This window comes from Cryptomeria japonica, chromosome 5 (genome assembly GCF_030272615.1).
Source record: "Cryptomeria japonica chromosome 5, Sugi_1.0, whole genome shotgun sequence".
NCBI classification, from domain to species: Eukaryota; Viridiplantae; Streptophyta; class Pinopsida; order Cupressales; family Cupressaceae; genus Cryptomeria; species Cryptomeria japonica.
In genome coordinates, this window is record NC_081409.1 from 406,178,231 (window position 1) to 406,193,737 (window position 15,507).

Genomic DNA, 15,507 nt, shown 5'->3' on the forward strand with positions numbered 1-15,507 from the left:
AGAGTCTGTGCACATGCCAGGACCACCTCCAGCGGTGGAACCAGTGTATTTTGAGAGAGCTCGTCGAGATCCAAGGGATCTCATCAGGGAGGTCATGCACCTCCAACCACCATCCTTCGGAGGGTCTATAGATGGAATCAGAGGTTAGGGCATGTCAGCTGCAGATTGGCAAGACCACCACTTTAGTAGACCTTAGAGTGACTCCACTTGGATCTTATGGAATCATACTTGGCATGGATTGGCTTTATGCTCACAGAGCCAAGATGGATTGCCGCCTGAAAAAGATCAAGTGTGAGGATGATCATGGTTCGCCCATAGTTATTACTGGGATTCAGAGGCCCGTGTCTCTTCGTATGATCTCCGCAATGCAGCTTAAGCAGAGCATGCGGAAGGGATGTCAGCTTTTCGCTATCACTATCAGTGATAGAGGAGAAGAGGAGGAAAAAGAAACATCGCTCGATGACCATCCTATCCTTAAGGGATATTCAGATGTATTTCCTTCAGAGTTACCAGGAATGCCTCCCCGTAGAGAGATTGATTTTCATATAGACCTAGTACCAGGAGCCGAGCCAGTTTCCAGAGCACCTTATAGGATGACCACAAATGAGCTAAATGAACTTAAAATGTAGCTTGAGGAACTCCTTGAGAAGGGTCATATTCATCCTAGCGTATCCCCTTGGGGTGCACCAGTCATCTTCGTTAAGAAGAAGGATGGATCTCTCCGTTTGTGTATGGATTATTGACAGCTAAATAAAGTAACCATCAAGAACCGATATCCTTTGCCTAGAATTGATGATTTATTCAACCAACTTCAGGATGCCAAAGTCTTTTCCAAAATAGATCTGAAGTCAGGATACCATCAGTTGAGAATAGTGGAAAGTGATATCCACAAGACCGCATTTCGCACTAGATATGGTCACTATGAGTTTACCGTAGTCCCGTTCGGACTTACGAATGCACCAGCAGTTTTTATGAGCCTCATGAATGGGGTGTTTCGTACCTTTCTAGACCGTTTTGTTGTTGTGTTCCTCGATGATATACTAATATATTCTCGGAATGAGAAGGAGCATGAGGAGCACCTAAAACAGGTATTGCAGTGTTTGCGAGATAATCAGTTGTTTGGCAGCCTATCAAAGTGTGCTTTCTTTCAGTCTGAGGTTAAGTACCTTGGGCACGTTATTTCTGGTGATGGGATCTCAGTTGACCCATCAAAGATTAGGGCTATTATGGATTGGCCAGCGCCTACCAGTGTGACAGAGGTCAGGAGTTTCATGGGCTTAGCAAGGTATTACCGACATTTTGTTGAGGGTTTCTCCAAAGTCGCACACCCTATTACTTCTCTTTAGCATAAAGGGAATAAATTTGAGTGGATAGAGAAGTGCGAGAAGGCCTTTCAGGAACTCAAGAAGGCACTTACTAGCGCTCCTATCCTTGTTGTACCAAATCCTATAGCTGAAAAACTACTTGTTGTTTATCCAGTCGACTCACCAAAAGGGATAGATGATCTGATCTTAGAGGCTAACTAGTTAGTATTTTCAACTGCACATCAGCATGTAGCACTTATGGTTGGTAGAGTAAATGAGGTTGTAGAGGAAATGACCAATGCATGGGACATATTCCTTGTAGAGAAGGAAAAATAGGAAGAATATAGAAAACCCAAACACATCAAAGTATATCAGAAGGATAAGGATAAGGGAAAAGGCAAGGTTGGTGGACCACCTAGCATAAAAATAAAAGATAAAACTTATCCCCACCACCTCTGAATACTCCATCGGTAGTTACCACTGACAATCAGCCAGATAGTGAGAGTATGGATATACCACAAGAGGACACCAATCCTAACTCTGAGTTATTATACTTAGTGGACATTGATACTCAAAAGGTCAATATTGTGGTAGATAAGGATACAACTAAGAAGATAGATAAGGCTAATGAGCAACCGGTACCTGATGGTATAGAAGGTAAACCGACAGATGATAACATTGAGCAACAAGCTCACATAGAGCAAAAGGCTCCATCACCGCAACAGGTTCACACTGAGTCAATGCCACCGGCAATAGCTGAGCAAGACAAACCTTTGCTTAAAGAAATGGAAACACAAAATGACCTACCAGAGGTCACCACAAGCAAGGATATTGCTCCCACTTGCGGTATACAGATTATTGGCTCATCAAATAATGTAACATAAGTTATTTTGGATTCCATAAAGAAGATAACAGATTGTAGCTCATAGGCTTACAAGGCCATAGATGACACCATTCCAATTTTGAAAATGATAGCACCAAAATGTAATGTAGATAATAAAGATTCTTTGAGTCAACTTGACACTTTGTCCAAGTATATTACTGAAAACACTGTGACAGTTGAACAAATAAAAGAGGAAGCATTCAAGGAGAGATTAGAGAAGGAAAAACAAAAATTCTTTGAGGAAGAAATAAAGAAGTATACAAGGCAATTTGACACACTTCTATCGGAACTATGTAGCACATTGAAGGAATTCAAAACTTTGTACAAGGATACATGTAAAACTAACTTTTTGAGAGTTGATATAGACAAGAAAATTAGCAAGATATAGGAAGAAATAAATCAACTAGTTGACAATTTCATTAATTCATCTAATTCATTATCAGTTTTTGAGCAGAAGATAATAGGTTTTCAGGAAGAACTATTAAAGTTGGAAAGAGACAAAGAAAGATTAAAAGGAAAGGCTAAAGATCTAAAATGGAGACTTAGTCCAAAATTGGACTACCTCACCTCCTTAAGGAAAGAAATATCTGATGCCTTGATTCAAGGACAAAAAATATCGACAGAGAAAATGCAACACCTCACCAATACAGTTCAGAGAACAGAGGCCGCAATAAAAGACAACAAAAAGTTCATTGAGAGCTTGAATCTGGTTTTGGTAGATATTTTTTAGATTGTAACCAACCAGTTACAAGGATGAAGCAGGAAACCACACTCATTGACACTTTGACAACCTTTGTCATTGATGCCAAAGGGGGAGTAGTGGAATGAGAAAAATAATCAGTAAAATGACTCATCAACTCAGGGGGAGTACACATTCCTTTGGTAAGACAATACCAGCAGATTCTTTTCTTGGATGATAGTTTTTGGATTTTTCTCATGAGTGTTGCCATCAATGCCAAAGGGGGAGATTGTTGGCGAATGCACACTCCAATGAGACATTGTAGGTGATTGAAGGTTTTGTCATTGATGGCAACCTTACAATCCTATGACACTAGCAAGGCAATTTACCAGCACTAGCAAGGTTAGACTCTACACTAGCACATAGACCATCGGCACCGACAGTAAAAGGAAGCATACCGACACAGAGGCCGATAGGAATTTTGTTTGTAAATTATTTTGTTAATTATTGTAAAATCATTGTAAGCCAACTTGGCAAGTTGTAAAATGACTCATATATATAAGAGTTAATTATAGAGGAAGAAGAGGAAATGAGGAAAAACAAGGCAGACCTATTATGCGAATTATAGGTTAAGGGTTTATGTATGAAGCAGAGCTATAAACTGGTACTGGATCTGGCATAGTAGATGTTATTTTGAAGTAGTACAAGACATTGGATTTATATAATCCATTTTGTAAGTCGGTGAGACTTCCCATTTTGTAATTGAGTAGTGAGCTCTAGGCACTTGGCCTTCCTGCATGTGTAGGCCCCTATTGTAGCAGTAATATTCTCTTATTGGCCAGTAAGTGAATATTGTGGGTCACAAATCCCATCAAGGATTTTCCCACACTGGGTTTCCTCATTAAACTACTATGTTATGGTGTGTTTTTCATGTGGTTACTATTATTTGTATTTATTGCATTACTTTCTGTTTACCGGTATACAATATTAATATGTTCTACATGTTTTAAGTTAAGAAAATCTTATAACCGGTTAGATACTGATTCACCCCCCCTCTCAGTATCTGTGGGAATCCTAACAGAGATGATAGTCACCTTAGAGGATGTATATAGGATATTGAGGATACCAATCGATGGGGAGTCGGTTCCTTCCGATCAAGACGGAGACAGGGATGTACTGAGATGAGTGTTTCAGGATCCAAGACTGGAGATGAGGGCAAGACATGTGGCTTGGGATACCATGACACAGATAGGATTGGCACTACCAATAGTGTTGGGAGGAGTGATCAGTGGGTTCTTGTGTCTAGATAGGGAAACACGAGGGTTGGCAGTGTGATGGGGGAGTACACTAGAGACATTGGTGACAGAGCACACCAGGTTTGCATGGGGGGCGTGTCTGCTAAAACACTTGTATTATGAGCTGCATCAGTTTGTGTATCATGGATCAGCAGGATTGGGATGTGGGGTGACACTATTGCAGGTATGGGCATATGAGCATCTACCAGTTACATGACCGATACATTTCAGAGGTAGAGGACATGGGTACAACTATGTTTACTTGTATGATATGATTACGTCTCAGCCACGGATTGGGAGATTGGAGTATTGGCAGTGAGTGATTGATGAGATAATGTAGTATGGAGGTTGTACCAGGATTATGAGGTGCAGTGGTAGAGAGGAGAGTGGCTCTGAGGAGAGAGGGTGGAGAGGAGAGATAGGCTCATGTAGTAAGAGGCAGAGGTGGATTGTTGTTATAGGTGCTAGCAGCATAGGTTCCCAAATAGGTACAGGGACAAGAGTAGCCATAGGGATAGGGTCAGGAGTAGTCGTAGGAGCATCCACAAGGACAAGGTGAGGGGGGAGAGGAGGAGGATGAGTTACTATCCTTGAGGGAGATCTGCTAGGGACAGGCAGATAAGATCCAGGATCTGGAGAGGGAGACAACTAGTCTCAAGAGACAACTAGGGTATACTAAGTGGGAGAGGGATTAGGCTATTCAGTGCTATACAAAGGCTGAGACAACATTGAGGGCAGGGAGGCAGGTAGTAGAGGACATAGGGGAAGCATACACTTATGTTCTATGGGCAGGGGAGGAGATAGGCTACTAGAGAGACCTACACTATGGAGCGGTGCCACTAGAGTAGTGGGCTAGGAGCTTCCATATACCATTGCGGATTGCGACAACCACTGGAGGGAGAGACATGAGACAGGCATCTAGCGGTGGAGTTATGGGTCCTCCACCACCACTAGATAGAGGGGATAGGAGAGATGATCCTGGGGCAGGTCCTTCCAGCACTCAGAATACGTCGAGGCCAGCTAGCTCCAAGGGAGGGAGCTCATCATAGCCTTAGAGGGCTCCCTATGTATCAGTTTTATACTATTTTGTATGATGACACCTTTAGGTGATTGTAGCCATATGTATTTTGACATTATTGTATCATGACACTTATGATTTTGATATATATATATATGAGATGATTCATCCTTGCGGCATCTATATGCACGTGTACCTATGTGATGCTTCTATATGTTTTATGATGTATGCTTCTATGTAGTGTTTATGATATGGATGCAAATATGTACATGATGGAGTGCAATATTTTTGTTCTTTTATGTTTTTAATATGTTATGCCAATGCAAATGTGAATGTATGAAATGTAGATGAATATGATGAGGATGTAAAATGTGCTAACATGTGTTGTGTGCAGAATGTGATGCAATTGTGATATTTATATGTATGTATGAAATGCTAACATGTGATAATGCAGGTATAAACTACATGAAATGCAAATATTTTTGGTGTGTCATTATACTCAGTCATGTGATAGTAGGCTACATAGTCTCAAGGATGATGGAAATCAATCAAGAAAGGGGGATGAAAGATAGAAGATATGGAAGTGAAAGACCTTCTTGTGTGTTATCATCATTGAGCTTTATTATGGCAAATAGGTTATGACAATCCAGATATATATATATGTTCGACCCAGAAAGTCATTGTACCTGTTTGCACGGAGATCAGACAGTCGCAAACAAGGAATGCCCTAGTTCATACTAGACTCATAGTGTCCTCATATCCTTGGACAAGTCATAGCATTACTAAGAGACAATCCATAGACAGCAAAGAAAAATAGGTGACGATACCCCATCCTCGCCTTTCTAGTCAAAGACATCCTGGAGATAGAATCTCTAGTTAGAGACATCCCAGAAAAGCTAAAAGACATGTCACCAAAAGATAAAATCAAAAGAAAACCAAGACTCAACACCAACATCCACTATAGTCCTCAATTTTAGTGTCTCCTGTCACTTGTATAAGTCTATTTGATTGTGGTCACAATGTTTACTTTTACAAAAGGATAGATAGCACTGAAGCATAATGTTGTTTGAGTTTGTTGAAAGATTTGATTTGTTGAAGCCCATTATTGCTGTTGTGTTTCATCTAAAACTGATTGAACCCATGAAACTGATACTTTATTGCAGATTGGTGATGCCAATGTTTCTTTATTGTGGATTGTGCGTGGATAGACTGAAGAAAATTGGAAGAAATTGTACTCCTTGAAACATGTGATGCTCTCAGTTCCACACCCATCACTAGACGTAGGATTTGCCTTAGCCATAGATTGGAGCTGATTTATTATGGATGAAAAGGTTGTGAGTGTGTGCAAAGTGAAAGGATGAGATTGAATCCTAAAGATGGGAGGAGCAATGTTTCTACACATGACGTCGGTGACCCGGTTTTCACCATGGTACTTGCCTAGGGTGCCACCAAAGTGGTTTTCACCATTGGATGAAATGTTTTTTCTTTACTTTTTTTATTTTTCAATTTTTTTGTGTCACAAGGCACCCGTTGGCCTGGTTTTCACCAAGTAACAATTTTTTATGTTTTATGATTTTTTTGTAATTTTGATATTTTTTTGTTTTTGAATTAGGATTCTCTGAAGAGCTATGTGTAAAACCTACAAAGGTGCATGTTGTTGATAGGATCCTCCAAAGGTTCACCCTTTGGTGTTGAGAGCTGATAGGCGCTGGATCCATAGGCTAATGTAATGATGTAAGGACCAAGCCAATTTGATTCGAACTTGCCCTTCTTCTCTCTCTCTTGCTGATTCTTAGGATTTTCTTTGAGAACTAAGTCACCTACCTAAAATGTACGAGGCTTCACTTTATGATTGTAACTGTGACTCATTCATTGTTGGTAAGCCTTGAGATAATTAAAAGCAGTTTGTCTTCATTCATCCAATAGTTCTAGTTCTTGCAAGCAAGAGACCTTGTAGTCCTCATCACTGATAATGTTTTGTAAAGAGACTCGTAAAGATGGTAACTTGACCTCAATAGGCAAGAAAGCTTCAGTGCCATAGACTAGTGAATAAGGTGTGGCTCCTATACGTGTGTGAACACTTGTACGATAAACCCAAAGTGCGGGATTAAGTTGGAAATGCCAATTGTGGCTAGCATCATCGACTGTCTTTTTTAGGATTTTAAGAATGGTTTTATTAGACGCCTCAGCTTGACCATTACCTTGGGGGTAATAGGGCATGGATAAATGATGGGTAATATGGAAGCGATCACAAAGTTCACAAACATCCTAATTTTTGAAGGGACGTCTGTTATTGGTGATTATGGAAATCGAAATACCATACCGACAAATGATGTAGTTGAGAATGAATGTAAAAATCTATTTTCTAGTGACTTGTATAAGAGGCATGGCTTCAATCCATTTTGTGAAATACTCTATGGTAGTGATAATGAATTTGTGGCCATTGGAAGAAGGAGGGTGAATCTTGCTTATGAGATCAAGTCCCCACTGGCAAAAGGGCGAAGGAGTTTCAATCGGTTGAAGTTCTTGTGCTAGCGCATGAATAAGGTCTCCATGAATTTGACATTTCTTACATTTCTTGACAAACTAATATGAGTCTTTTTCCATATTGGGCCAGTAATATCCAGTCCTGATGAGTTTCTTGGCTAAGGTAGGACCACTAGAATGTGGACCACATATCCCTTCATGAAATTTGCATAACGCAATCTGAACTTTGTCCCTTTCTAAACATCTAAGAAGAGTGTCATCTAGACCTCGATGGTATAGGAAATTGGCTAAAATGGCGTATCGGGAAGATTAGCGAATGAAAGTGTGATGTTGGTTGTTGGATAAGTTAGGAGGAAGAGTGTTATTATAAAGATATGTGAAAATAGAACCGTATAACTGAGAATCGGGACCAACAACGCATATCATCTCAGTAGGAATGATCTCATATGAGGGAACCAAAAGGTTATCCACCAAGAACTCATAGCAGGTTTCATTATGTGGTAGGTCTATTAGTGAAGTAATAGTGGCCATGGCATCTGCAACTCAATTCTGCTCTCTTGGTATTTGCTCAAAGGTTAACTTTGTGAAATGTTGTTTCAGGACATCCACCATTTTTTTTTCATCCTTTGTTTGGTAGTCATTAGTTTCTTGACAAATTACAAGTCGAGAGTCCCCAAAAACATGAAGTTCCTGGATCTTCCACTGAACTACAATCCATAGTCCAGTTGTTAATGCCTCATATTCTGCTATGTTATTAGTGCAAGGAAATGATAATCAATATGATTTTGGAATGGAATCTCCTTGAGGTGTGATAAAAAGGATGCCAGCTCCTGCACCATGTTGTGTGTATGAGCCATCAAAGTATAGTTGCCAAGGCTTCATGTGTGATACTATCAAGATGGATTCATCTGGAAATTCTGAAGTTAGAGGAGCACCATCTATCATGGGAGCATCTGCTAATTGATCTGTGATAGCTTATCCTTTAATTGCTTTTCTATCTACATATTCAATGTCAAACTCACTCAAGAGCATTACCCATTTGGCCAGTTGACCAGTAAGTGTCACTTTATTGAGAAGGTATTTCAATGGATCGATTCTTGCGACCAACTTAGTTTTATGAGTTAGCATGTAGTGTCTTATTTTTTGTGAAGTAAAGACCACAATGAGACATGCATGCTCAATTGGTGTGTAGTTTAGCTCATAGCCAACCAAAGTACGATTGATGTAGTAGATTGCCTTTTCTTTGCCCTCAGCATCTTGTTGCATTAAGAGTGCCCCCAGTGATGTTGATGTAGTTGATATGTAGAGTAATAGGGGTTGTTCTGGAATTGGTGGCATCAAGACTGGTGGATTCAGAAGATAATATATGAGTATCTAAAAATCCCGTTGACAGTTATCATCCCATTTGAATTTGATGTTTTTGTGTAGCTAAAAAGGATGACATTTATCTACAAGTTGTGCTATGAATCTTCGTATGGACTAGAGTCTTCCTTGTAAAGATCAAAGTTGACTAATATTTCTTGGTGGTTGCATCTCTAGGATCACCTTGACTTTTGTTGGATTGGCTTTAATTCCTCTTTTTGAGACAATGAATCCTAGGAGCTTCCTAGAGGTTACTCCAAAGACACATTTCTTGGGGTTTAATCTTACTTTGTATTTTTCCAATCGATCAAAAATGACTAAAAGTATGTCCAAATGTGTATCTTTGTCTATTGATTTTCCCAAGAGGTCATCAACATAATCTTCTACAATAACGTGCATGAGATCATGAAAGATAGTAGTCATGGCTCTTTGATATGTAGCGCTTGCATTCTTTAGCCCAAAGGGCATGACATTCCAGTAGAAAGTTCCCCAGGGACAAGTAAATGATGTTTTGTGTTGATCCTTAGATGTGATTTTTATTTGATTATAGTCAGAGAATCCATCCATCAAAGATAACATCGCATGACCTGTTGTGAGATCTACGATCAAGTCGATATTTGGTAATGGAAAATCATCGTTAGGACAAGCTTTGTTGATGTCTCTAAAATTTGTGAATATTTTGATGCTATGATTTGGCTTACTGATAGGTACTAAGTTGGAGATCCATTCAGGATAATCAATTAGGTGTATGAATCCGACATCCAATAATTTTTCAAGCTCTTCCTTGACTAATAATGCCACTTGTGGATGCATCTTTCTTAATTTCTATTTTACTGGTTTTGCCCCCAGTTTAATTGTCAAATGATGCATTACTAAATCTGGGTCCAGTCCAGGCATATCAGCATATGACCATGCAAAATTGATTTGTCACTCTGTGAAGAAACTTATGAACTTTGGTCTCTCTGTCTTTGTCAAAGATTGTGCTAGGAATATGTGATAGTACTGATACTTAATGTAAGTAAAAATCCAATAGCCAACAAGATGAGAGGGGGGGGTGAATCATACAAACTTAATCTTCCATAAAAACATCAGATTCAACCTTGATAACATATACTTCAGTAATATAACCAAAAACTGCTAAACATGCAAACTCAAAAGCATATAAACATCATAAACCTCATAACACCAGATTTAATGTGGAAACCCAAATAGGGAAAAACCACTATGGGATTTCGGACCCACTAAGAAATATACTCTTCTAGAGTATGCTCGGTTAAAAGCAAATCTTGTTAAAGATTACAAACACATTGCTAGATGTGACCCAGTTAAGGGATTTCCCTCAGATCTGTTAGGATCTTCACCTTGTTAGAAGTGACCTTGTTAAAGGATTTCAAACACTCAATCAGAATGTCACCTTGCTAGAGGTTTTTATAAATAAGATTGTTAAGTCCACTCGATTAAGAGATTTTCTGTCACTTTCACAAAATAACAGTAATAAAAATCTATCTGCAACTTCACATCTAAAATTCTAAAGCAGATTCTTATTTTTTCAATACAATCTAGACATAGAACTAATCTTGTCCATCTGATGGGCTTCTATACTCTGTTATTCAAATAGGTATTCAAGCTTCTATTCTCGGTAATCACTATGTGGCATCCCTGTGCATACATTTGCCCACATACATTGTTTATCAATAGTTCCCTATTTATAAACAATTCACTAACTACTTAATCTCCTTGATCACATTTCCCATGATCAATCATAGCCATCAAATCTTCTAACTTTGACCAAGTTCAATGTATCCTTCAATCTAAAAATGTTTTACCCTAACTTGGAACTTGCATACATTTCTTGGAACATGTGCTAGGGTATTGCGGTTCAATCTAAGCTGTAGATCTTCATGTCAATTTTCCTTTGCCATAGATTCATTAAAAAACTTCATGCATGACATACCAATCATTTAATCAGTTCCAGCTCATCAGCTTCCTTCATTAAATAACACATGTAACCATTTAATGTATTCTGTTACAGCTCGGTTACAACTTGATAACAACTTCGTAAGTACTAAACTTCACTCGATAGACATTCCACCTTTATTAACTGATAGCGATAACCTTAGGGTTTACCGACTAGGTTCCTTAGGGTTTACTGACTAGGTTCTTTGCTCGGTAACATAGTATAGTATTAACCTTACAATTTACAACATATGTATGATGTTAAAACAATCTAAACATCATGATCTCATCATTGTTTGACTCAGTAATAGTTGCCCATTGAATACCTTATTCATCCCCTTATTCATCATATTCTTTCTGTGTCTTTTATCGACATCTTTATACTATTCAAATCATACTTCTCAAGATATGGCAACATCATACTGAATTAGAAAATCAATTTCTTGACATTAATGACAAAATAATAATATCAAGACAGTAAACATCCTTAATTAGTTATATCCATAATCATTAACAACCTTCTCAATATCCTTATTGAAATGCCAACAATCTCCCATTGTCTATTATAATGCCAAATGCCAATAATCTCCCCCTTTGGCATTGATGGAAAAACCAATTGATTTGACCTTAAAAAGATTCAGATTGTTGTGATTCTGAAATGCTAAAATACTCTCTTGCTGTCAACAGACTTCTCCTATTTTCTTAAGTCTTCTCCACTTTTTTCAATCTTCAGTTTCAGTCTTTTTAATTAGTCTTCTCCCCCTTTGACAACAATGCCAAAAAGTAAAGAACTAAAACATAATTTCTCCCTGTAGGAAGTGATTTCCTATTTTTGTGTATCAACTAAGTCTCAGTCAGAGCATTTTATCTTCAATTCATGTTCCCTGTATTGTATCCTACATTATTTCCTGCTCACCTTTAGAAAACATCCTAAAGTGTGTAAATCAGCATCAACTCTTAAAAGATATTCGATAGAGTCATTGAATTTATTCTTTCACCAAACTTGGTCAGTGAGTAGAAGATAGGGGTAGGACCCCTAACTTACTTCTGAGATATTCAAAAGTGTCCCTTGGTAGTGGCTTGGTAAAGATATCTACTATTTGTTCCTTTGTGCTAACATATTCCAACACCACTTTCTTCTATTGAGCTTCTTCTCTAAGATAATGATATTTGATAGAGATGTGCTTTGTCTTAGAGTGCATAACAGGATTCTTTGAAATGTTAATGGCACTAGTATTGTCATAGAATATAGTAACTGGCTCAGTAACTTTCTCATTTATACCTTCCAATAGTTGTTTGATCCATGCTATGTTGGTACAATTCAATGTTGCAGCAACGTATTCAGCTTCTGCTATTGACTATGAAACACATCCTTGTTTCTTGCTAAGCCAACTCACTAGTCTTTCTCCTAAAAAGAAAGCTCCTCCACTTGTGCTTTTTCTATCATCAATGGTGCCTACCCAATCAGCATCAGTATAAACTTTTAAATCAAAATCATATCCTTTCTAATATACTAAGCCATAATCCTCTATGCCTTTCAAATATCTTAAAATTCTTTTGATTGTTGTCATGTGTGTTTCCTTAAGATCTGCAGAGAATATTGCAACTATACCTATTGCATGTGCTATGTCTGGTCTACTGTGAACAACATATTGTAGCTTGCCAATCATGGATCGGTAAAGTATCTCATCAACTGATGCAGATTCAACATTCTTTGATAGTTTACAGTTGGTAGTCATAGGAGTACTTACTGGTTTTGAATCCTCCATTCCAAATTTCTTCAAGATTTCCTTTATGTACTTGGATTGAGTAATGAAAATCTCATTTTTCATTTGCATTATTCGTAAACCTATAAAATACTTTATCTCACCAATTAATGACATCTCAAATTCTTTACTCATTTCATTTCCAAAGTTCTTACAAAGAGAGTCATTTCCACAAAATATAATATCATCAACAAATATGGCTGAGATCAGTATTCCATTTTCATCATTCTTCATGTACATATTGTTGTTCTCACTTGTCCTTATAAAACCAATCTTAATCAAATAAGAGTGCAATCTTTCATACCATGCTCTAGGTGCTTGTTTCAAACCATATAATGCTTTGTTCAATTTACATACTTGATCTTTATTATTGTCTTCAACAAATCCTTCAGGTTGTTCAATAAAAACTTCTTCTTCTAATATTCCATTCAGAAATGCAAATTTGACATCCATTTGATATACCTTGAAGTTTTTGAAAGCATCATATGCCAACAATGTTCTTACTCCTTCAAGTCTAGCCACAGGTGCAAAAGTTTCACCATAATCAATTCCTTCTTCTTCAGCATAACCTTTGAAAACTAGTCTTGCTTTATTTCGAATGACCTCTCCTTTTTCATTTAGCTTGTTTCTAAAACTCCACTTTGTACTGATTACATTTTTGTCCTTTGGTCTTGGGATTAGTGTCCATGTGTCATTCTTCTTGATTTGATCAATCTCTTCTGTCATAGCATTTATCCAATCTTCATTGTTAAATGCCTCTTTCACTATTCTTGGTTCAAATTCAAATATCAGACATGTGTTCTATCTCAGTTTGTTCCTTGTCATCACTGGATCATCCTTATCTCCTATAATCTAACTTGGTTCATGATGTCTTCTGACATACTTGGCTAATACAGGCTCGGTAGGCTTTGTATGATCTTCTTCATCACTCTGTAACTAGATATTTTCTTCAATAGTTTTCTTGTTAAAACTTGTTGGTTGAACATAGACAAATTCATCATAATCTTCTAGTTCTTTGGAATTTCCTTCATCATTTATTTTTGCAAATTCATCAATTTTCACATTTACACTTTCTACTATTTTGTTAGATGATTTGATCAGACATTTAAATGCTTTTCTTCTAGAAGAATAACCTAGAAATGTTCCTTCTTCACTTTTCTGATCAAACTTTCCATTTCTATCATCTTTGTGTACATAGCATCTACTTCCAAAGATTTTAAAATAACTTACATTAGGTTTCTTGTCATACCAGATTTCATATGGTGTCTTCACAGTACCTTTCTTCAGTTGTACTCGGTTCAGGGTGTAAACTGTTGTGCTTATTGCTTCTCTCCAAAATGTTTGTGGCACTTTTTTTTTAATCATCAGTGTTCTAGCACAATCCACAATAGATCTGTTTCTTCTCTCAGCTATTCCATTATGTTGTGGAGTTCTCAGTGCAGAGAGTTGTCTTTTAATAGCATGATCATTACAGAATAAGTTGAACTCATTAGATGTGAACTCTCCTCCTCTATCTGATCTAAGACATTTTAATTGTCTTCCTGTTTCATTTTCAACTCTTGCCTTGTACCATTTAAACATTTGAAAAGCTTTTGATTTTTCTTTTAAAAACATTACTGACATCAACCTTGAATAGTCATCCACAAATAATATGAAATATTTATCACCATAATAACTTTGAACTTTCATAGGACCACAAAGATCAATGTGCACAATATCTAAAATTCCCTTAGAAGTGTGAGACTTACTTGTAAATCTTGATCTTGTCATCTTACCCATCTGGCATCCTTGGCACATAGCATTCTCAGGCTTTTCAAGACTTGGTAGACCTCTTACTTGGTGCTTCTTACTTATTTTGATTAGATTATCAAAGTTTACATGACAAAATCTTTTATGCCATAACCAGGTATCATCTATCTTTGCATACAAACACTTGTTCTAAGTTGAGTCAAGGTGAAATGTGTTGCCTTTTGTTTGTGTCCCGGTAGCAGCTAACTTTCTATTCTTGTCATGAACTTTGACAATTCCCTTCTGAAATTCTATTTGGTAACCTGTATTGTTTATCTGTGCTACACTCAACAAATTGTATTTCAAACCTTCAACCCAATAAACATCATTGCATCTTGCATTGTCAAGAAGTGTTATAGATCCTTTACCTTTCACTGGACATGGTGCATCATTACCAAATCTTACATAGCCTCCATCATAATCTTCTACCATAACAAACTTGTGTTTATCTCCTATCATATGATGTGAGCATCCACTATCTATGATCCAAGAATCATTAGTATTTATGAGAGATATTAGGGCTTTTTCTTCATACCTTTCTTCATCTGATCCATCTTTGATAGCCACATAAACTACTTCCTCTGTATCAGTTTCATCTGATTTATCATCATTGGATTCCTCATCAGCTATTAAGCATGTCTTTCTATCTCTTCTTCTAAAGTCTCGGTGTCCTTTGTAATGATTGTCTTTCTGTCTGTCATCTCGGTAATCTCTCTTTTTAGTAGATTCTTTGTCAGGACAGTTAGAAGCCATATGTCCTATTTTATCACAATTGAAACATTTCAAAGGTAGTTTTCCTTTATACTTACCTTTGCCTCTCGGTAACCTTTTGGCTAATAGTGCTTCAAACTCTTCCTGCTTTCTGATTTCCTCATACAGTTTGTGTACTTCTTCCATGTTCTTACAAAATCTTTCACTTGCTCCACTGTGATCTCCTTCAGAGTACTTATACTTTCCTTCATTGTAATC